This window comes from Triturus cristatus, chromosome 7, assembly GCF_964204655.1.
Source record: "Triturus cristatus chromosome 7, aTriCri1.1, whole genome shotgun sequence".
Taxonomy (NCBI): Eukaryota; Metazoa; Chordata; class Amphibia; order Caudata; family Salamandridae; genus Triturus; species Triturus cristatus.
Window position 1 is genome coordinate 376,350,427 of NC_140590.1, and position 24,313 is coordinate 376,374,739.

Consider the following 24,313-nt stretch of genomic DNA (forward strand, 5'->3'; position numbering starts at 1 on the left):
TGGCCTGGGGGTGGGGCATGGGACTAGGGAGCTGCTTTTCTTGTTCAGAATCACCTAGGAGACAGAGAGTTGGAAAGTGGATTATTGGTAGGGGTAAATGTTCATCGACCTCTGGCTGTAAGGCCATGAACTAGGGCTCAGAATAGGTCTCAGGAAATTATTCCCGTGCTCAACCCTTGGTAGCTTGGCTGCAAGCAGGCAGGCTTAACTTCAGAGACAGGTATGTAGAGCACTTAAAAACACAAATCCAACAAATGTTTAAGACACAACACACAATAAAAATACAACACCAATTTATAAAAATAGGAAATATTTTTACCTTTTAAATGACACCAAAATAAAGGAAAATCCACTGTAGGGAACTAGAGATATGAATTTTTAAAGAACAAACACTTTCTAGTACTTAGAAAACAATAGTGCCATTTCTTGACATTTGGTCGCCTCTGACCGGGACAAAGTCAAAGTTTGAGGCTGACCGCAATGTAGCCCTGGTTGGCTACACTAAGCGGGAGCCCCCAATCAAGATTTTACCTTCACACTGAAACACCTTTGTGTAGGATTTCTCACCAGACGTTGTGCAGCCTCCTCCAGCAGGCCGGATTCAGTGAGGGTTCAAAGTGTTAAAAACACAGTCCAAGGGTCTGGAATCTCTAAGATGGTCCTTGAAAGGTTAGACTACAATTCCCACAATGCACCTGGACAACACCCTTAAAAGTCCACTCGATACTCTCCAAGCAGGGGACTCTTGGTGGAGTTGATGCATGGGAGCTCCGTTAAACTGTAGCTTGCAGGGAGCCCACTCTTTATTCCTCTTGAAACAAGTTACAGCTCCAAGGGGCTGTAGTTCCAGAGAATGCAGCAGGAGCAGTCTGTCAGAATGCAGGGCCTGATGGTGCACAACAAGTTTTCACCTTGGCATCCCCTCTTTATTCCTCTTGCAGTAAGGTATATCTAAAGTGCTGTACTTCCAGATAATGCAGCATGTGCAGTCTTTTCAGAGTGCAGAGCCTGATGCTGCAAATTAAGTTTCCAGCATGGAAATCCTTCTTCTCTCATTTTCAAGCAGCAGAGTTGAGAGGCTCTGCCCCTCTCAGATACTTATTCCAAGTCCTCTGGGTCAAATGGGAGGGCACTCCTGCCCAATGAGGTGCAGGGGAACACCCCAGGTTTTGACCACATCCTCCAAGGTGTGGCACTATAGTCTCCCAGAAAGCACCATTTCTACAAAATGCAATATGGCTGCTTTTCTAGCAGAGAGAGAAAAGCTAACTAAACCAGCCTACAGGATGGCTTATAATTTCCTTCCCTTTTGCATCTGCAAATTCCTTTTCAAAGCCTGCTATCCAGCTGGGGGCAGAGGTGTAAATGAAACTGGCTTCTCCAGCCTGTACCATCCTTCCTTTGAAGAGCATTATTTACTACCCCTCCCCCTGGCATTTTTCTGCCCAACACTGTCTCCTCCCAGAAGGGCTCCCTAACCCCAGGGGTCATTTATCAGCACTTCAAAGCAGCCTGGCTAATCCATTTAACTCTGGCAAATCAGGTCAGAGCACTAGAAGGCTGAATTTTGGCTTACAGACAAAGTCTTATTACTTCTTGGCTATATATTTTTGGATAAACTCAACAATAGCATATTGTTAGATTTCTCAATAGCATTGTACTGAGTCCCTGAATTATATTTTATGACATCCCATTCTTTAGTTATTAATCAATAACTTCTTGACATGTTAACCTGTGTGGCTGGGGATCTGCAGTGGGGAAATTGAACTGGGCAATTGCTCCACCACCAGGGCTTATAAAACATATTTTATAAGAACCTTACCCACATCTACAGGACCCCCCACCCCTGGAACACATAGGGGTTCTGAATGTGTACAAATATTACAGATCCTCACTCCACAGTGCTCCTAGTTCAAATGTTGATTTTTGGGAAGCACTTTACTATAATGTGGGGAGTGAAATGTGCAATTTCACTAAACCCAGGGCATGTAAAACTAATTTTATAAGGGGCCTCCTTATAAATACCTGACCCTCACCCCTGGGACACCTAGGGGATACCCTGGGGGTACCTAATAAGCCAAAACATTGTAGTGTATCAGTTAGTCAAATACACTTTATTCGATTTGTTAAAATCATAAAAGACATAAAATTTACATACATACAACATAAAAACGAACAATCATGTATCTAAAAATAAATACAGTAAAAAGCATTTTTTAGTTAGTGCATGACAGTTGATCATGTTAAAATCTACTTAAAAACATAATTGGTTAAAATAATGCATTAGGTGGGGCTTTCATTTTCTTAATCCTAATTGCCGCCACTAAAAAACTGGCCACACAAAAGATGATGCGGGTGGAGCCCAAGAGCTGAAGATAAATTAATGCAGGCCTAACTTGAATAAAGCCAGCCTCTCTCAGGATTGGTAACAGGTATTTTTTCCTTATATCCCTGTATGTCTCGCAAAACATAATGAAATGCATAGTGTCTTGCTGAGAACATTTATCACAGTTACAGGGGGGGGCCCGCTTCTGGTTTCGCCCATGATGGATAACTACCCAGAGTAAAATGGATCAAATTAAACCTAAATTTAGTCAACAGGAACCTATGAAAGGGTTTAGTAACAATTATGAGATAAGGCTCTAGTGAGGGAGAAGTAGTTAACATAAAATGCGATCTAGCAGCTGGTTTCGCAAGTTCCTGCTCCTCACGAGCCAATCTGGCCCTGTCTAAGAATTGTGTCTTAATCCAGTTGACATCCTCCCTCCTGATACAAGATGGCGACTGGAAGAGTTCTATACGGCCCAACTGTTGAAAAGTTTTATTCAAATAAACCAGCCAGGGTATTTTATTAACCAGATCCATTGCCATAATGTCAGTCATAATGGCATGATTCAAGGTTAACTCTGAATTAAGCCATGTTTTTACCCAAAAGATCAATGGGGCCAGTTTCAACCTGTCTGTGACATAGTCCAGACCCACCTCCGAATGAATAGAAAAGGTCGGGGAGGATTTAGGGACAGACAAAAGGTATCTAATAAATCTATTCTCCACTCTTTGTATTTTCTCCACAGGTACATAACCCCACAGAGGTGATCCATAGGAGGCAATCGGGATACATTTGGTGTTGTAAACTTTTAGAAGAGCCTCCATAGGCCTGGTCCCAAGCCTCTTTGAGAATCCCATAAGGGCTGACGACGAACGGGCCATGGATATACTCTTGGCCTTAATTTGAGGGGCCCATGACCCCTTTTCGTCAAAAAGGACACCCAAATAGGGAAAGACAGCCACCCTGGATACCACCTCCCCTTTACAGAAAAAGGTTTTTACTTTTAACCTACGTCTATGCTGACCAACCACCATCGTGTGTGACTTTTTGGCGTTTATCTTCAAGTCTAGCTGGTCCAAAAAAAAAACAAATTGATCCAACAATCTTTGAAGGCCCACGCCAGTACGAACTAGTAATACTGCGTCGTCCGCGTATAGGAGAGCTGGAATTAAGCTCTCTCCTACACGCGGAATGTCAGCCCCCACTTCCACCAGATGTTTTCCCAAGCCGTTGATGTAAATAGTAAAGAGGAGGGGGGCCAGGATGCAACCCTGGCGCACCCCCTTCTCTGACTTAAATCGTCTCGTATACCTGCCCTCCCTGGTGACCCTAACCGCAGCGAACAGCTCCTGATGAAGGGATGCCATGAAATGGACAAGTGTTTGGTCAACCCCAAACTCTAATAGGATTAGCCACAGCTTAGACCTGTTTACCAAATCGAACGCCGAGGAGAGGTCCATAAATGCCAAAAATAAAGACCCCTCCTTGGCCACCGTATACTTGGAAATCAGGAGGTGGAGATTCAAACATTGGTCCAAGGTGCCTCTTTTCTCTCTAAAACCATACTGAATGTTAGAGAGACCCCATTGCTCTCTATGTTATCCCTTAGCCTATGCAATAAGACTCTGCCCAGTATCTTAATCGCAGAGTCTAACAGGGAAATGGGTCTATAACACCCCGGGTCATCGCGCTGCCCCTTTTTAAATATCGGCACAATAATTGAGGTAGCCCATGTGGAGGGGAGAATATTGCCATTTGCGGCACAGAAAACGTTAGTTAGCACCTTTGCCCAAAATTTTGGTAAATAAGTGTAGAGATCTGCTGACACACCGTCAGGCCCGGGTGCTTTGTTTCTAGAGGTCTCCAAAATTGCTTTCTCCACTTCCTCACAGTCAAGGGGAGCACACACAAGGGCCAATGGTGGGTTATATTGTGTGTCAGTATCTGTGTTACCATAGACTTCTTGGAAATGGAGCAGCCATTTATCATCGCTAATTACACAGTCCATTACCATATTGTCTGATTCTGAGAAAAAGGGCTGGTTAATAATAGCCCAAAACTGGCTACTATCGCGCAATACATCTGTTTCGGGTAGTTTTTCCCATGCATCATTTTTAATAGCATTTTTCCTGCTGCTAATGGTTAACTTATATTCCTTCCTCAGTTTAGCAATAAAGGCCTTATCTCTCGGGGTAGATAGCAGTGCTTTTTTTAAAACCCTATCAGCTTTCGAGCAGTTTGAGTCAAACCATTTGTGTGGTTTGTCGCCTTGCTGACTAGAAGTTATCATCAGATCATTTGATATTTGGGCGCATATTCGCTCGAAAGCCCCCATAATTTCTGGCTTTGTGGCTTTTATATCCTGACAGATAACTATGTTGTTCTCAATTTTGGGAAGTAGAATTTCAATAAAATTTTCCGAGACCACCTTTGCCCACTTGAGCCTTCTCCCTTGGTCCGTTGGTACTAGGGCAGTCACCCCTCGGAGGGAGCGAGACCTATTGGCCATAAGTTCTCCCCAAGATAACTCAAGCAACAACGGATTATGGTCACTATAAGTAGAGACAATCACTTTATAGGTCACCGCCCTATGTAAAATGCCAGGAGTCAAGAAGATATAATCAATGACTGAGCCATGGTCAGACCCTTTATAGGTATTTGTGCGTAGCCCCCCCTCAGTATTAATCAATTCCAGCATATTAAAATTGGCCAACAACTCTTCAAGGGCCTCCCCTGTTTTGGTATGCTCAAAATGGGGGGCCAATGAGCCTGACGGACCCTCATGCTCACCAAAGTGGCATACATTGTAGTGTATCAATTTTTAAGTGCCCCAAACACCAAAGTCGAGTTTGGGCACAATTTGCATTTTAAAAGCAGTCCTGCAGCACAAGGCTGCTTTTAAACTGACCTCAGGCTTTAGCAGTGCACACATGCAAGTGCAGAAAAGCTGCAGGCCTTTTTAAACTGCCATGCCCTATTATATGCTAGGGTTATAAAGATAGTTTTAATCCTCCTGCCCTATTATGTACTAGGACCTTATTGGGGAGGTCCTGCCAACCATAGGAGTACCATAACCCATAGTGTACACTAGTGTATGTAGATGTTTTCACTGTATTCAATGTGTCTTTTCAGCATAGCACTGGCCCTAGGCCTGGTTAGGCAGAGTCTAGGGAAAGTCTGAGTCCAAAAAGTTGGGAGTGTCCAGGACACAGGATGACTTTGCTACAGTACATAATGAAATTTGTTCTTTAGTCGTCATGTTGTTAAGAGCTTTTGGGGGGAATTTAGTGTCTCGATTTCTTTGAACATAGCTTGTTCAAACATTAAGATCTCTATGGGAACCATGGTGGGCAAAAGGTTGATTTCATTTCAGTCTAAGATTGGTGTCTCCTTCCTTTGTCGGTTTTTCTTGGTTGTTAAAGAAGGCTTAGAGGTTGAATTTTCTACCGAATTCGGCTACTTCTCAATGTAGGAATTTGTCGAAAGTAGGTGTGGGGATGAAACCTAAGCCCTTATGGAGAAACGTAGTTTGTTCGTCGTTTAAGGGAATATCGGTCAGATTAAAGATCAGCAACTGTTGTGACTCGTTCCTGGGAGTTGGTCTTTAGTTTTGCTTCGTGTTGGACCCGGCCTCGTAGAATGGCCCTCCGTGCCCCCGCACCACCGAAACCTGGTACATACAGCCCAAGCCCCCGGCCCAGCCGAACCTCCCCACCAGGACACACGCACCGACCCGGACATCCCCGTCCCTGGCCTCTCCCCTTTCGGCCACCCCGGGCCCGCGTGCCCACTTCAGGCACCAAGATGGCCGCCCGGCCCCAGCGCGACCCGGGCATAGAGGCGCCACTCCGGCTGGAGGACATCCCGCTTCCAGGGGATGAGAGAGGGAGGAGCAGTTTCTATCGCACCTCTGAACTCCCCCGGGACGATGGGTTTCGATCGGCCCTCCGGCCTCCCTGAGGGCTGGCTCCACGCCTGCTGGGTGTCTGGGACTCCTCCCGACCCGGCCCTGAAAGGATCAAAAGACTATAGCAGGAAATCCCGACAAGCGACCCCCAGGTGACAAGACCCCTGCCTGCACAGACTCCGGACATCAAAGAGGGGTCGAACTATAACAAGGGGTGCTCTGGGGCTGTCCGGCAGATTCGACGCTGGAACAACGAGAGCCTGCTGACGTGGTCGCGGCTCCTGGAACTGGAACTCACCGGAGCCCTGCTGAGTGACTCGCGGCTCCCTGAAGATCGTAAGACCTCCGAACTTGTACCTGAGCCCTGCTGAGTGACTCGCGGCTCCCTGAAGATCGTAAGACCTCCGAACTTGTACCTGAGCCCTGCTGAGTGACTCGCGGCTCCCTGAAGATCGTAAGACCTCCGAACTTGTACCTGAGCCCTGCTGAGTGACTCGCGGCTCCCTGAAGATCGTAAGACCTCCGAACTTGTACCTGAGCCCGCTGAGTGACTCGCGGCTTCCACAGACTCCACCGGTCCCGCCGGACCCCACGACAACCAGCCTACCCCCCAGCTCGAGGATTGTGAGCTGTGCGCCGGGTACGTCCCTCCTTTGAACCGTTACCAGAGACAGTCCCGCTACCCCCTACCTTTCCGAGACTCTTGAGCCCGTGCTCACCTTGTACATATTTGCAGTGATACCTGTTTGATAAAACTTGTTCTGAGAATACCCAGTGTGGTCCCTCTGTGTCGTGTGGTGCCAGAAGTACGATCCTAGTTGCGAGAGTCCTCCCCCTGGGGAATCTCCCGCCAGTGCCCGGCTACGATACTTTGAGGGTGGGTCTCAGGGTAGTCAGGACCCCCTTTCCGGGCTCCTCTGAGGTCGCCGTCTAACATTGGTGGCAAGCGACGGGATTCGGGCCCATCACCTAGAGATCGTACAGTAAACGACGGACGCACGACCAACAAAGATGGCAGAAGGAAGCGCCACGAGCTCCGCAGAAACCAACGCCAACAGAGTGTTCCAGGTGGAGCATCTGGAAGAATACACACACAAAGAGCTAAAACAATTTTGCAAAGAACTTAAAATCGCTACCACTGGCCTCAACACTAAGGAAGACTTGCAGAAAGCACTGAAAACTTGGGTGGAGACCGGGGCCTCCCGCCCGGAAGGCACGGGGGAGCGCCCCGACGAAGCCGAACCCCCCCAAAATGAAAGCAGTAGCAATCGGGTGCGAGGCATCGTACCAGACGGGGGTCTATCCCCGGAAGAGCTCGCGGACAGAGAGAGAAGCCGCAGTCATGAACTCGAGTTAGCCAAACTCAAAATCGAGGGCGAATTGAAGTTAGCGGAGAAGAAGCTAGCAGTAGAGCAAATGCGCGTACAAGGCGAACTGGAAGAAAAGAAGCTCCAACGGGAGCACGAAGGAAGAAAGCTCCAACTGGAGCACGAACGGAGCTTAAAGGAACTCGAGCTCAAGGCCCGAAATGAGGACGGGAGGCCCTCGGGGAACCGAGAGACGGCCCCCCCAGCGGAACAGAAGGTCCACATCCCCAAGGATGTGGTCAAAGAATATTATAAAAACGATGACATTCAGCAATGGTTTCGGGCCTACGAGGTCGCCATGACCTCCCATCGGATTCCACAGAAGGACTGGGAGGCGGGGTTGTGGGGACGGTTTCTGAGCGAAGGAAGGGACACCCTGCTCGACCTACCCCTCTCCCTGCAGACCTCCTACAGCCACATGAAAGAGGCTCTCCTCACAAGATACGGCCTCACCCCAGAAATGTACCGCCAACGGTTCCGGGACTGCAGGAAGATCCCGGGCACCACCTGGGTGGAGTATGTAAACTTTTTTAGTCGGGCCTTCGATGGGTGGGTCAAGGGCAGCAAAGTCACCACCCTTGCCGAACTCACTGACCTCATGTTATGGGAACATCTGGCTGCGAACTGCTTCGTAGAGCTACGTCAACATCTGCTGGATAGCAAGCTCACAGATCCCCGGAAGCTGGCCGTGGAGGCCGACCGCTGGACCAACACCCGGGTCTCCCGGGGCATGGTAGGAGAGTACCCCCGAACCAGTCAGGGACCACCCCGCCAGAGAGGGGGAGGGAACCAGGGAGGGCCGAGGGAGTCCCAGCCTAGCCCCCCGAAGACACCACCTCCACCTTTCCCGGCGCCCCCCCCCACCAGTAACAGGGCCCCCTGGGAGACGGGGACACCGGGTGACCGTCACATGTTTCCGCTGCCAGAAACCCGGGCACTACGCCAATGACCCAGAGTGCCCCATGGCCACCCAAGTCACCCCTGCGAGACAGATAGCCAACGTGGCCCTAGGGGAGGAGGTTGAGGAAGCCGAGGAGTGGGAACCAGCCGCGATGGCCCTAGTATCCCTGGGAGATAGGGAAATGATCCCTGGTAGCCTCCTACCGTCCAACACACAGAAATATGGGCAGCTCGTCAAGATCAATGGCCACCAGGTAGAGGCCCTGCGGGACACCGGGGCCAGTATCACCGGTGTCCTCAGGCACCTAGTTCCCGAGGAGCAGATCCTCCCCAATGTCTTTTGCCCCGTGATATCTGCAGACAATAGGGAAAGTATGTGTCAGGTGGCCCTGGTGCCATTTGAGTGGGGAGGGGTGATAGGTAAACTCAAGGTGGCCGTAAGAACCTCCCAGCCGGTCGACTGCCTCTTAGGGAACGACCTGGAGAGTTCTCCCTGGAAGCACGTAGGGCGCAAGGCCCACCTAGGAATGATGGGACTCCCCGAGTGGGTGTGTGCCACCACCCGATCTATGACAGCCCGACTCACTCCCCGGAGAGAAATCGAGAGCACCCCGGTCGAAGTAGCCAGCACCGTCCCCGCCGAGGGTCCTCCCGTTCCCCCATCGGAAGGGTCCGTCGCCAGCGACGAACCCGCACCATCCGACCCCGCCCCGGTCCCCGAGTTGGGGGATCTACCCGAGTTGGCCCATTGGCGCCACGAGGGCGGGCCCACCCGAGAAGAATTTTGCCAGGAACAAGCCACCTGTCCTTCCCTGGTCGGGCTGCGGCGCCAGGCCGAGGGCCAAGCCGCAGGTGACCAGACCGGAACGCACCGAATCTATTGGGAGAATAACGTCCTGTATAGTGAGCAGAAATCAGTGGAGCTGGGATCCGGACGGGTACTGGTGGTACCTCTCCGCTTCCGGGATTTCCTCCTGGGCTTAGCCCACGATGTCCCCCTCGCCGGTCACCTGGGTCAGGACAAGACCTACAGCCGTCTCGTGACCCATTTTTATTGGCCTAAGATGAAAGCAGCGGTAGAGGCCCACTGCAAGTCCTGCCCCACGTGCCAAGCCAGTGGGAAGAGTGGGGGGAAGCGCAAGGCTCCCCTCCAACCCTTCCCGGTCGTCAGTACCCCCTTCGAACGAGTCGGGATCGACATCGTGGGGCCACTGGACCCCCCCACCTCCCAAGGTCACCGTTTCATCTTGGTCCTAGTGGACCACGCCACCCGCTACCCAGAGGCTATTCCCCTACGCACCATTACGGCCCCCGTGGTGGGCCGGGCCCTGATGGGGATCTTCTCCAGGGTGGGTTTCCCCCGCGAGGTCGTGAGCGATCGCGGCACTAATTTTATATCCAGGTATATGACGTCCCTGTGGCAACAATGTGGGGTGTCCTATAAGTTCACCACCCCGTACCATCCCCAAGGGAACGGCCTAGTAGAGAGGTTTAATAGGACTTTGAAAGGGATGATCGCTGGCCTAGAAGAGCCCCTCCGGCGTAAGTGGGACGTCCTGCTCCCCTGCCTCTTGTTCGCTTACCGGGAGGTCCCCCAGAAGTCCTTAGGGTTCAGCCCGTTTGAATTACTCTATGGGCACCCCGTCCGAGGTCCCCTCAGTTTAGTTAAGGAAGGGTGGGAGGCAGCACCCCAGACCACCCCCCGAGATGTGTTCCAATATGTCCTGGCCCTCCGGAACCAGACCAGGAGGTTCCGAGAACTGGCCGAGGCCAACCTGGAGGCGAGCCAAGAAGAAATGAAGCGCTGGTACGACCAGAATGCTACCCTGGTCGAGTTCCAGCCGGGCCAGCAGGTGTGGGTCATGGCCCCCGTGAAGCCTGGCGCTCTCCAGGACCGATGGACTGGGCCCTACAAAGTGGTCGAGAAGAAGAGCCAAGTCACCTACTTGGTGGACGTCCAGTCGCCTCGGGATCCCCTCCGGGTCCTGCACGTGAACCGCCTCAAGCCTCACTTCCAGCGGACAGAACTGAGCCTCCTGCTGGCCACCGATGACGGGGCCGAAGATGAGTCGGATCCCCTCCCGGACCTCCTGTGTATCAAGGAGCAGGATGGCTCCGTGGAAGGAGTGAACCTCTCCCCAGCCCTCACTGCCCAGCAACAAGCGGACTGCCGCCAGCTCCTAAGACAATTTTCTGACCTCTTCTCCCTGACCCCCCGGGTCACCAACTGGTGTGTTCATGATGTGGACACCGGGGACAGCCCGCCGGTGAGACACCGAGCCTACCGGGTTCCTGACCGGGTCCGGTCCTGCATTCAAGCGGAAGTCTCGAAGATGTTGACCCTGGGGGTGATCGAGCCCTCTGACAGTCCCTGGGCCAGCCCCGTGGTCCTGGTCCCGAAGGCAGCGGCCCCCGGTGTCGCCCCCGAGCTTCGATTCTGCGTGGACTACCGGGGGCTCAATGACGTTACCCGAGCCGATGCCCACCCCATTCCACGAGCCGACGAACTCATTGACCGACTAGGGGCAGCCCGGTTCCTCAGCACATTCGACCTCACCTGCGGATACTGGCAGATTGCGCTCACCGAAGGGGCCAAGGAGCGGTCCGCTTTCTCCACCCCCGATGGGCACTACCGCTTCCGCGTAATGCCCTTCGGGATGAAAAATGCCCCGGCCACTTTCCAGCGACTGGTGAATAGAGTCCTGGCCGGGCTAGAACAGTTCAGCGCGGCATACCTGGACGACATCGCTGTCTTCAGTTCAGAGTGGAGTGAGCACCTCCAGCACCTCCGAAGGGTGCTAATCGCCCTGCGCCAGGCAGGCCTCACAGTAAAAGCCAGCAAGTGCCAGATCGGGCAAGGATCCGTGGTCTACTTGGGGCACCAGGTCGGGAGTGGCCAGGTCGCCCCGCTACAGCCAAAGATCGACGCCATCCTGGCCTGGGAACCACCCATCACCCAGACGGAGGTCCGAGCCTTTCTGGGACTCACGGGCTACTACCGAAGATTCATTCGGGGGTATGGCAGCCTTGTCGGCCCTCTCACAGAACTCACGTCTAAAAAACAGCCAAAGAAAGTGCAGTGGACGGCTGCCTGCCAGGAAGCTTTCGATGCCCTAAAAAGGGCCATGTGTACTGCCCCCGTCCTCCAGGCTCCCGACTACGCCAAGGAGTTCATAGTCCAAACCGATGCCTCCGAGCATGGCATTGGGGCCGTCCTGTCCCAAGTAAATGACCAAGGCCTAGACCAGCCCGTCGCCTTCCTCAGTCGGCGGCTGTTGCCCCGAGAACAAAGATGGAGCACCATAGAGCGCGAAGCCTTTGCCGTGGTCTGGGCACTCAAAAAGCTACGACCCTACCTGTTTGGCACCCATTTCAGAGTCCAAACTGACCATCGGCCCTTACGTTGGCTCATGCAGATGCGAGGAGAAAACCCCAAGCTACTGCGGTGGTCAATCTCCCTCCAGGGGATGGATTTCACCGTGGAACACCGCCCTGGTACGGACCACGCCAATGCTGACGGCCTCTCCCGGTTCTGCCGCCTCAGCGAAGAGAACCCCCCAAGCTGATGGGCAGTTCTCTCCGGCTTTCAGCTGGGGGGGACGCGTGTTGGACCCGGCCTCGTAGAATGGCCCTCCGTGCCCCCGCACCACCGAAACCTGGTACATACAGCCCAAGCCCCCGGCCCAGCCGAACCTCCCCACCAGGACACACGCACCGACCCGGACATCCCTGTCCCTGGCCTCTCCCCTTTCGGCCACCCCGGGCCCGCGTGCCCACTTCAGGCACCAAGATGGCCGCCCGGCCCCAGCGCGACCCGGGCATAGAGGCGCCACTCCGGCTGGAGGACATCCCGCTTCCAGGGGATGAGAGAGGGAGGAGCAGTTTCTATCGCACCTCTGAACTCCCCCGGGACGATGGGTTTCGATCGGCCCTCCGGCCTCCCTGAGGGCTGGCTCCACGCCTGCTGGGTGTCTGGGACTCCTCCCGACCCGGCCCTGAAAGGATCAAAAGACTATAGCAGGAAATCCCGACAAGCGACCCCCAGGTGACAAGACCCCTGCCTGCACAGACTCCGGACATCAAAGAGGGGTCGAACTATAACAAGGGGTGCTCTGGGGCTGTCCGGCAGATTCGACGCTGGAACAACGAGAGCCTGCTGACGTGGTCGCGGCTCCTGGAACTGGAACTCACCGGAGCCCTGCTGAGTGACTCGCGGCTCCCTGAAGATCGTAAGACCTCCGAACTTGTACCTGAGCCCTGCTGAGTGACTCGCGGCTCCCTGAAGATCGTAAGACCTCCGAACTTGTACCTGAGCCCTGCTGAGTGACTCGCGGCTCCCTGAAGATCGTAAGACCTCCGAACTTGTACCTGAGCCCTGCTGAGTGACTCGCGGCTCCCTGAAGATCGTAAGACCTCCGAACTTGTACCTGAGCCCGCTGAGTGACTCGCGGCTTCCACAGACTCCACCGGTCCCGCCGGACCCCACGACAACCAGCCTACCCCCCAGCTCGAGGATTGTGAGCTGTGCGCCGGGTACGTCCCTCCTTTGAACCGTTACCAGAGACAGTCCCGCTACCCCCTACCTTTCCGAGACTCTTGAGCCCGTGCTCACCTTGTACATATTTGCAGTGATACCTGTTTGATAAAACGTGTTCTGAGAATACCCAGTGTGGTCCCTCTGTGTCGTGTGGTGCCAGAAGTACGATCCTAGTTGCGAGAGTCCTCCCCCTGGGGAATCTCCCGCCAGTGCCCGGCTACGATACTTTGAGGGTGGGTCTCAGGGTAGTCAGGACCCCCTTTCCGGGCTCCTCTGAGGTCGCCGTCTAACACTTCTGGTCTGTACTCCCATGGTGTTCGCTTCCCTTTGGACATCTTTTCTCTTGGTTCTTTGTTTTTGTTGGCCCCTTCCTAAAAATAAAAGGTCTTGTGTAGGTTGAAAATGTGGAGATTGTCCCCAAATATAGGGATTGACACAGGCTCCAAACTGGGGGGGGAGGGGGTTGGTAGAACGGTGGGTGCTGGTCACAATATGGTTGTTGCCAGCCTCTACCTCTGTTCCTTCCTCTGAATTTTCTTCGTCCTCTGCTCTCCACATTGCTGCTCCATCTGGTGGAATCTGTAGAGCTGTCCCCTGATGAGTCGTAGTCTTTTAGTTCTGTTCTTCTGTCCTTAGGGAGGGATATTGTCCTCTTTCGTGTATGGGTAGTCTTTTACTTGGGCAAAGCCTTTAATGTCTTTCCCCAGCTTTTGTATTTTACTGTGTCAGATAGTCTTTTAGTTCTGACATCTCTTTGTTTATGTCATCCAAATTCTTCTTAAAAACTGAAATTTGCACCATTGATTTCAATTTTGTTTCACTAATTTGTATCTTGATAGTGAGGGCCTCAGATAATCTTGTTGCAGTCTTTATAATTAGCACCAGCCAATCGCTTGTGCTGCGCCAAGAAATGGATGCCCAATCTTTCCTGAAGATCAAGTCTTTCAGGAAGATTTGAGCGGCGTTATTGACCCATAGTCCTCTTAGTGCCGCATTGGGTCATCATCACGCCATGGAGGGCTGTCTTAACCTGTTCTTTCTTGAGTTCTCTAAGAGAGTCCCTATCTTCTGTCTGGGCCAAGGCTTGCAGTAGATTTAGGTCTGTCATTAGGGATGGGCCAATTAATATTGAGTCGATCTCTTCGTCTGTATATATGAGTCCCAAATTCTCTGCCATCTTTGAGAGCCTTATAGGGCAATTGTCTTATGTTTTAAAATAAAAAAATATATATTAGGTACAGTTTAGGAGTTCAAATGGATATGAAGAAGCTTTTATACTTGTTGATATATGGATGTATGAGGAGAATATGTTATCTATTCCTTGTCCTCACTTGTACATAAAGCTTTCTTTAAGTGATTAAGTTTTCCCACAGCTGCACGCTGCTCTAATGCCTGTAGATATCAAAAGAGGGAAAAAGAAGCATCAGGTGATTTTGACCCCACTCAGCTTCCAGGTGTATTGCAACAAAAATCAAGAGAGTGGGACCCTGTGTTCTGGAGGGATCTCAATAAGAAAAATCAGTTGGTCTCTCAACAGCTATTTTCAGTCGATGCTATATGCTTTGCCACTGATGTACTAATAGTTGGTAGCATCATCATTGGGTCTCATTTCCTCCACCAGGAGGTAATCCCTCTGATTCAAGGGATTAATTGGGATCCACATATGAAAAGGTGATTTAATATACCTCTTATCTAGAGAGGAATGTTGCAGATTGGCGCTAACAGAGAACCATTTTAAATACAATGAACCAATATATCTACAAGTCCACTGAACATTTATGGGCAGCACTTTACCCCCAAGTCTGGCCGGTTTTTACGTGAGTGACTTTGAGAAAAAAACATCCTATGCAGCAACAACCCCTTCGCTGAACATATTGCACTATGGAACCAATTGATTGAAGACATCTTGATTGTATGGAGAGGCATCAATAATAATCCCTAGCGGTGAGGGCTTCCAACTGGTGTGCACAGGACAGGATTATTGTTATATCAATTCAATGTTATTAATCCGATCAATCACGCTGAACCTTCTGTAGCCCACCGCTGCAGGACCACCTCCAATGAAAAATACCACAACGAAGGGAGCGCCCTATTCAGTAATCAGTATTTGCAAATACAAATTTGTTCTTAACTGATTCAATCACAAATACAGATTTCTTTGAATCCACAGATCCACAATTTATTGCACGTCACTTTAGGATAGTGTTTCCACAACGATTATGACAGTTCATCAATATTGATTGACAAGCTTGTAGCAGTTCATCAACAGAAGTTCCTAATAAATTCAGCCAACGCGTTTCGTCCAACATAGGACGTCATCAGGGCTATAGTTCAGTGTTCTTTCTGTGTAACTTCTACCTATCACGCAAAAGGTTCTGATTTTTATTTTTATTTTTCTTCTAAAATAATGGTTTCCAAAATGTCATGAGCACCGTATTTCATAAGGTCATCTGTGCCTGCTAAATTCCCAATCAGCAGTTCTTACATATATCCGCATCCAAATTCAACAACGATTTCCCTGTAAACAGCTAGTACAGTGGTCTTGTAAAAGCATCTTACTTATTTGCAGTCCAGATAAGACGACCTCGTTCCTTGCAGCCGGCCCGATAAATCCGGCTGTTTATCCTGGCTGTCTATCCTTGCTGAAGAGCGGTGAAACCCCGAAACCGGTCCTAGGATGCTTGTTTCTGGTCCAGGGAGCACTTGGCTTGGCAGTTCGGGCTGGACTGTTCTCTTGACTGGGGGTGAATGTTTTGATTTGTTCTGCATTCCGTCCATCAATTTCGTGTCTTTTGCTTTCTTGCCCTAAGTGTGCCAGGTATGCCCAGACGTGGGTCCTGGGCTCACTGTGCCATGGGAATCAAGCTATCCTGGCTGAAGAGGGGTGAAACCCTAAAACCGGTCCTAGGATGCTTGTTTCCGGTCCAGGGAGGACCTGGCTTGGCAGTTCGGCTGGACTGTTTCCATGAGGCACAGGATCAAGACTGATTTGCATATGGCCAGGTCTAAACTGGGGTGGCATGGTGAGCAAAAGAATGACGGATTTAACCCAGATCTCTTGACTGGGGGTGAATGTTTTGATTTGTTCTGCATTCCGTCCATCAATTGTGTGTCTTTTGCTTTCTCGCCCTAAAGACGCAATTGCAGCAATGATTATGATTTCAAAGAACAGGCAAAAACATTAACCAACAAATTGGAGCCCAGAAATTAATTACCCGACAAATATTGTAAAGAAATGTTAAAACAAGCTAAAAATCAACACAGGGGCATATTGCTACAAGATATTCAAAGGACAGAAAATCAAGAACTACTTGCCCGTGTCACAACATTCAGCCCAATATCTAATCGTGTGAAGAAGCTAGTCAAGAAACATTGGAACATTATCAATACAGGCGTTTTCAATTGGCCAAAACCACGGTTTGCCTACAAGAAAGAAAAGGAGAAGGTAATAGCACGCACGCGCGCTATGCTGCTGGAATTATAATCTACAGCGCTGCTTATATTTTAAAAATACCGTTTTTGTATTTCGTTTGCTCTAAATTGTATTTTCCCCTGCTTTTAAGTCAATCTTTGTGTGCCCACATACTTGCACCTTAAATTGGGCCCCCCACCGCGTTTTTCGCGGATCTGTTTCATCTTTCCTTTTGCCTTCGTGTTTGGCGCCTGGTCGCCATCTTGGGGGTGGCGAGTAGCGAGTGTGCCACTTGTTTGAGCGCTCTAGCGCTCACTAGGACCACAGGTGAGCCCTACTTAAGGTGAGCTTGGCAGTAGCTTGACCTTGGAGAAGGTAATAGCACGCACGCGCGCTATGGTGCTGGAATTATAATCTACAGCGCTGCTTATATTTTAAAAATACCGTTTTTGTATTTCGTTTGCTCTAAATTGTATTTTCCCCTGCTTTTAAGTCAATCTTTGTGTGCCCACATACTTGCACCTTAAATTGGGCCCCCCACCGCGTTTTTCGCGGATCTGTTTCATCTTTCCTTTTGCCTTCGTGTTTGGCGCCTGGTCGCCATCTTGGGGGTGGCGAGTAGCGAGTGGGCCACTTGTTTGAGCGCTCTAGCGCTCACTAGGACCACAGGTGAGCCCTACTTAATGCTCGCTTTCTGCGCGCAGCGGTGACCCGCAGCGGTAGCGCCGGACTCGCGCCGGAGTCAAGCCAGAGTCCTGCCCGTCTGCGCCCCGGAGGCGATCGGAGCGGCGGGTAGGGTTCTAAACACCAGGGATGTGTCCCCCTGGGACACCAGTGCTGCATTATTCCCCTGGGGAACTTCGCTCTTTTGACACCCTGGTCACAGGCTGTCGCACTGTCTTTCCCGGACGCCATCGCGGGAAACTCTGCTGCCCTGGCTGTGGCTGGCGCCCTAACCGCTCTCAGTTATCACGTCCCAACAATAACACCCTCAGTGTGGGTTATCGCTGCATGCTATTAAACACCAGGTCGGCGTGTAAACATGCGCAAGACATATTTGAGCTTCTAGATACAGTGAAGCCACTATGTCTTATGCTTACTGAGACGTGGTGGGGTGAATTTTCCAACCCAGATGTCGCTACGGCAATCCCGCCTGATTATAACATCTTCAGGAAGGATAGAGCTAAGGGAAGGGGTGGTGGAGTGGCATTGGTGGTCAAGAAAGGCACGCCCTGTGCAATCTTGCCAGTGAAGGACATCCGAGGCTCGGAGACCCTCGCTTTTTCTATCACTTTGTCTCCACATCAATCTGTTAAGGGATTACTCGTGTATAGACCACCTGGTTCACCCGGTACGTTCTTTGAAGATCTGGACTCCGTGTTGTTGGGGCTGGCCCTGAAAGCGGAACATTGCATCGTGGCAGGGGATTTTAAACTTTCGGATGGACGATCCGTCTGACCCTGCTGCCATCAAACTTTCTGAGGCTATGGCCCCGCTGGGACTGATTCCTCATTTGCAGGAGCCTACGCACGAGAAGGGGCACACTCTTGACCAGGTATTCTCGTCTTCCCCTCTCGAGGTGATTGAGATTATACCAGTACTATGGTCAGACCATTTGCTTGCCAAATTTACGATCAAAGACACAGTTAAACCGGTGGCTGCCTTGGCACAGCAACAGGGTCGTGTCCATAGGGCATATCATCGTGTGACCCCAGAGATGCTGGCCCAGGCTGCTGTGGATCACCCATGTTCCCTCTCTGGCGATCTGGATAGGGACTTGGAGACCCTGCAAGCTTGGCTCCTAGACAGGCTGAATGATCTTGCCCCGGAACTGACACCCCGCCTGACACCGAAACGGGTCTCTGCGCCTTGGTTTACCGCAGCACTGTCGGCTACGCGGCAGCAGTGTAAGGTGGCCGAGAGAGCTTGGCGGGCACAATATGATACTGTAGCCAAGCTGACCTATAAAACGGTGGTCAAGGCCTATCACCGGGACATTCGCCTGGAAAAAAAAGCATATCTAGCTAGGAGAATAGAAGCTGCTTCTAACTCCTGCAAGGAGATTTTCTCCATTGTGAGAGAATTTATTTCCCCATGGTCTAACACCTCGGACGAAAAACCGTCTGGTACCTGGGCTTCGGACCTTGCTGATTTCTTTACGAGCAAGATCCAACGCATACAGGATTCTTTTCCATCGCCTGGGCCCACGGGCCAGACTAATCCTGAGGCCATTTTATCCCCGCGGGCTTGGCCTGGTGTGACGCTGAGTGTGTTTCCTTCGCTCTCTGCCCCTGACTCTTTAGCGCTAATGGGCAATCTCAAATCGGGCTCGCCCCACGACCCATGCCCTGCTAAATTTTTAGCGAAAGTTGCGGAGGTGATCAATCCACTGGCAAACCCGCTGTTGAATCTTTCGCTGAGTCAGGGAGTGGTCCCGCACGCCTGGAGGCAGGCGATGGTGATTCCATTGCTCAAAAAGCCAGGCCTAGACCCGAAGGCCCCGGTCAATTATAGGCCCATTTCTCTGCTGCCGGCTCTCACGAAGATTGTGGAAAAGCACGTTCAGGTTGTGCTTTCCAATTTTCTTGAGACCAACGAGATCTTGCACGCCACCCAGTCGGGTTTTCGTCCCCATCTCAGCACAGAGACTGCGCTCCTTGAGGTCTCAGAAACCAATAAAGGGGTTCTGGACTCTGGGGGCAAAGCCATGCTGGTGATGTTGGACTTGTCGGCGGCGTTCGACACCGTCCCCCATGATGGCCTTCTCGCAAGACTCTTTGAGATAGGTCTGCGGGGGACGGTGCTCGGCTGGTTTTCCTCCTTTCTAGCCGGCCGCCGGCAAACGGTCTGGGCCTCGCCAGATTCCGCCGTGATGCCGCCTCTGGGAGTCGGGGTCCCACAGGGCTCTATCTTGAGCCCGACCCTATTCAACATCTTCGTGACCCCGTTGGCGGCATTGGCGGAGTCGTATGGGGCCCAGATCGTATCCTACGCCGACGACACCCAGCTCCTCTTCTCGTGTAAGAGAGGAGGAGACTTTGACGGGGAGAGTATCCGGGATTGCCTTGGGGCTGTTTTCCAATGGTTCCAACTGAACAGCCTCAAGTGCAATTCCGATAAGTCTGAGGTACTCTCCTTTGGGTGCGACACAGAGCCAGACTGGCAGGCCTGGTGGCCGATTAATATGTTTCCTCCGTCTTGCTCCTCCCAAGTCGCCAAGAATCTGGGGGTCAAGATGGATAAGGGGGTAACATTGAAATCCCAGATCCTCGGGGTGTCGGGCACCTGCTTCGGCATCCTTAGGATGCTGCGGAGGTTCCTTCCCCTGCTGTCTGAGGAGCATAGGAAACTGACAGTGCAGGCTCTGATCGGGTCCAGGTTGGATTATTCTAACATTCTTTACCTGGGCCTGCCAGAGTATTTGCTGCAGCGGCTCCAAGTGGTGCAGAACGCTGCTGCGAGAGCAATCTTTGGATTAAATAGACGGGCCAGTGCATCGGGCCTGTTGAAAACCTTGCATTGGCTCCCTATCCGGAAACGGATCGCCTTCAAGGCTCTGACTCTGGCCTACAAAGCTCTCCACGCGGTGGGAGCAAAGTATCTTCAAAAATGACTGGTCTTCTATCAGCCGACCCGGTCTTTGAGGTCGGAATCCCTGTTTTTGGCGGTTGTTCCGCGTGTGAAGAGAGCTCGCTTGGGAGGCCGCTCTTTTGGACTACTGGCGCCACAGTTGTGGAACTCTCTGCCGTTCACTCTGCGGGGAGCTACCAGCCTACTAGCTTTTAGAAAAGGCCTTAAAACCTGGCTGTTTACCCAGTAGCCTATTTTTCCTGCATGTATTTGTCTGGCATTCTGTCCTTTTTTTTTAACGGTGTTATGTTATTGTGTTGCAGCCCTCCTTTTCCAAAAAAGCGCCGGGACACTCTTTTTGAGTAGCCGTGCGCTATACAAAAGAATAAATAACATAACATAACATAACAAATAGCATATAAGACATTGCTGGTCCACTCTCGATCTAAGAGAAAAGAGACAAAACAGGATACCATCACCACATCTTGAGGCCTTCCCCATGTAGTTGGCAACTGCCCTGTGGTAATTGCTCAGTATGCCACTTGACAACAGCAAAAAAAACAATTGACCTTAAGACTTATCTAAAGTGGACACTACGGAGACATACCAACTGTTACTGCTCCCATGTTGTATACATGATCACATATCCCTGTAACTTGCGCTATATTGGAATGACCCGGAAAAAGCTCAAAACTCGCATCTGTGAGCACAGAAGCAACATCGGGTGCAAAAATTATACAATGAAAATAAGTAACCACTTCCATTCTGTAGGACATTGTCTTCACGATATCCAATGGGTTGTACTGGAGACCGTGGAAAATGCTATTACAAACGCAGAAAGGAATTTACTGCAGAACAACGATGGTTTTATCATCTGGGTACATCCCACAATGGGCTCAATGACCAAATTCTATGGAATAAAGTGACCAGATGATCATGTGTTTACATAAAAAACATCAACCGCTGAGATACCTCTAGAGAAATTGAAAATAACACCAGCTAAGATTACAGCTGTTCCTGAGGTGACAAACGAATGGAGGTCAAATCTAATCATTCCGAGAGTGACACCCCCAGAACTCTAACTGATAGCAGATATCCAGACCTCTAGCTAAGAGTAACCTGGACAACTTGAAGGGAGAAGGAATATCCTAGTGAAATAACAATCCCTGGAATAAAAGATACCAAATCCCATCTAGAAACAACAACAAAGAATAACAAAAGTGCACCAAACCAAATACTAATCATCCACTCAGGAGAAGCAACTATACCCCAAGTACCAAGAGCTTTTCCCTCACATAACCCCCTCCTTAATAAGGGCACCTGATTATGATCGAAAAAAATCGAACAAACTAGTTGTAGAGGCCCCATTGCCTCTGTTAAATTAAATCATTATTTAACGGAGAGTTTAAATATAGTGGCCAATATATCACTCACGGTCATGGTAACCACAATATATGGCAACATTTACGATGAATATGAACATGATACAGAAAATACAAAAAATGAAACCATGATACTGAGTTTCTGCACAGATCTTTTTTTCATCAGTCTGTATTCAAGTTTATTTAGAATTTAAAAATCGTTTTTGAAAATAGAATAAGCACCTATTTTGTAGAAGTTTGTCTTCTCTGTCTATGAACCTGTTTAAGCCAATCACTGCAGTCGTTCCATAAATACTGCACCGGCAGCTCGTCGAGGTAACATCCATGTTGGGAGGAACCGGATCGAACCGGATGTGCTGCACCATAAGTAAGTCTCCCCCTTTTTAGTTCAAGCCTATAGCGGCAGCACACATGCGCTGCTCGCTTTGCGAGGCATGTAGTATTCAGTATGGATCGGAAGCCCCGCCCATCTTTTTCATTAGCTTGTGTCTTTGTCCTTTCTAAATGCTGCCTTCTGATTGGTTTATAGGCTGTTAGTCCCTCTTTATGGCTGCCATGTCGTTATGTGTATCCTAGACGTAGCAGGAAGACTACCAGACCGGCGTATCAATCAACAAGCCGTAAGGTGACGCTATACAAGGGTGATGTGAATGGACCCCCGCCGCCTTTGACTTTATTTATCAAGCAATACGCGCTTTTCGGTCACAGCTTCACTAGCGTGTCGAAAGAAACGCAACAAGCGTTTGTGCACCCAGGCCAATTCAAAAAAAAATATTGAGCCCTTAAAGACCAACGTTAACAACAGTTATACAAAGTGTGCTCAAAGCCCAGGAAAAGACTTATGAAGGTTCAAATCGAGCCGGTATCAATAAAGCCTATGAATTGTCTTGATAAAGATGGCTCCATAAAGTAAAAACCATCGAAACGCGTCGACGCAAGTGATACACATAATCCAAGGGACCGCCGTAGAGAATTGGAGATATAAGTGGGTTGTACATATCCCAAACTACGGAGATAAATTGATGGTCATATAGGATGTGCTACCAATGACAAAGTTTATTGTCTGTTTATGTTTTCTGTTATGCGGGCTCATAACAGGTTGTGATTTGTATTTTGATTTGTAAATGTATTGCATAAATGTTCAAATGATGTGGTTTTAAAATGTTTTGTAACAACTGAGGATTGATTTTTACTGCGATATATGTAAACCTTTTTTAATAAATGTGACAAAACTTTGGAATTCAATCATATTTGTGTGATACTGTGCAATAGTAGTGTACCATTGTGTAGTCGCATAGGGATTGTCTTGTTGATATTGGTCATGTGTATCCTTCCATGGCTATTGGCCCCTTTACTTCAAGTGTTGAATGGTATGTGTTATTTACATAGTGAGCACTATTTTCGCCGTCGCGTCCAGAGCCCCGAGAGCTAGTCTTCTCCCGTAGCCATGTTCTGTGCCCTCGCGCACCTCCTATGTTTGACCTTGACCACGTGCAGGGAGCGCAGATGACACTTGCCTCCCCCTAGGCACCCGTAGGTCTATCTTTCCAGGAGTGTAAAGACTGCTTGTCAGACCAGAAATAGCATCTGCGAGGCTGCTGGGACCCCCGACACAACTGCGCCACAGCGTTGCAAAACGAGTGCAAACATTACAGTCGGGAGCCTTCTTTCAAACCTGACTGCCTTTTTCTTCTTTCTCTTGCCTCAAATGTATCTCAAAGCATTTTTAGCAAACATACACCTGGCTGTAACTGTTCATTTGTTTGGACTCTTATTTACTATAAAATCACGCGTGATTAGACCTTGTGAGCTCGCACTAAGAACAGGTGGTGATCAGAAGGTTAACGTTTGAATCCAGGCGAGCCCCTTCAGCCTTCCGTCATAATACTTTATTTATAGCGCTTAGATGCGCAGAACTGGGTCTGTAGCGTATAAGACAATGTATCACCAGAGACAGAACAGTCTAGTGGTATAGAACAAACTGCAGGCAATGCGTGCCTTCAGCAAAAATATTGATTTAGCTTACACCTGTGCCAGAGCTCATATTTCTGTCACATTTTCTAAAAAAGTATACGTACAGCCTTGCTCGTTTATTGCTATATTATAGATCAAATTGGCATATTTTATACATCGGATGCCCTGACTCCATTGGCAAGGGAGAGCTGTAAGGGACCGGGGCTCGCAGACCTGCTTGTCAGTTTTACTTCCAGGAATATGCGCAAAATAAGAGATGGCTTCTAAAACAATCAGGTTTAAAGTATTCACCACGCGTACAAGTTCTTTCATGTTTTTTCTTGGGGGTGATTAACTCCAAGGTGTGTATAAACTCTAGACTACAGCAATGGTAAGAATTCACATCCAAGGAGGCCAGAGGCTGGCTGTCTGCGCCCCCTCCAATGCATACCGTCATTGGCAGGCCCCACACATCCAGTTTTGCTAGTGTTGTGGTATACAAGCAGGGTCACCAGACTTAGACGGCAGGGGGGAACCAAAGAATGCAGCAGGGTTGACTGTATTATGTGGCAAAAAAAGTTATGCCCCACATTTTGTGATAGCATCAGTGGCATGGAATGAGCCTGTGCCGGCACACCTAATCCAGAACAGGGGGTGCCTGCCCTGTTAATGTTCCTATCTCCAGACGCTTTTCACAAGTGAAGTCTGTGGTGGGCCCGAAAGACCAATACCCTGAAATGAGCCACAGGTTTAGATCAGAGTCAGTGGCACTTGAGGCTCATCCAGACAGCAATTATCCTCACACCCGCACCTGTTCCAGCGACAACCCCTTACACGTGTTCCCCCGGATGCACCTGTTCCCTCAAAAGCGAACCGCAACAACTCCACCACGCCTTCCAAAGTCCCCCACCAAAAAGGCCCCCCCACACGGAATGAAAAAACAAAAATTTTATGGG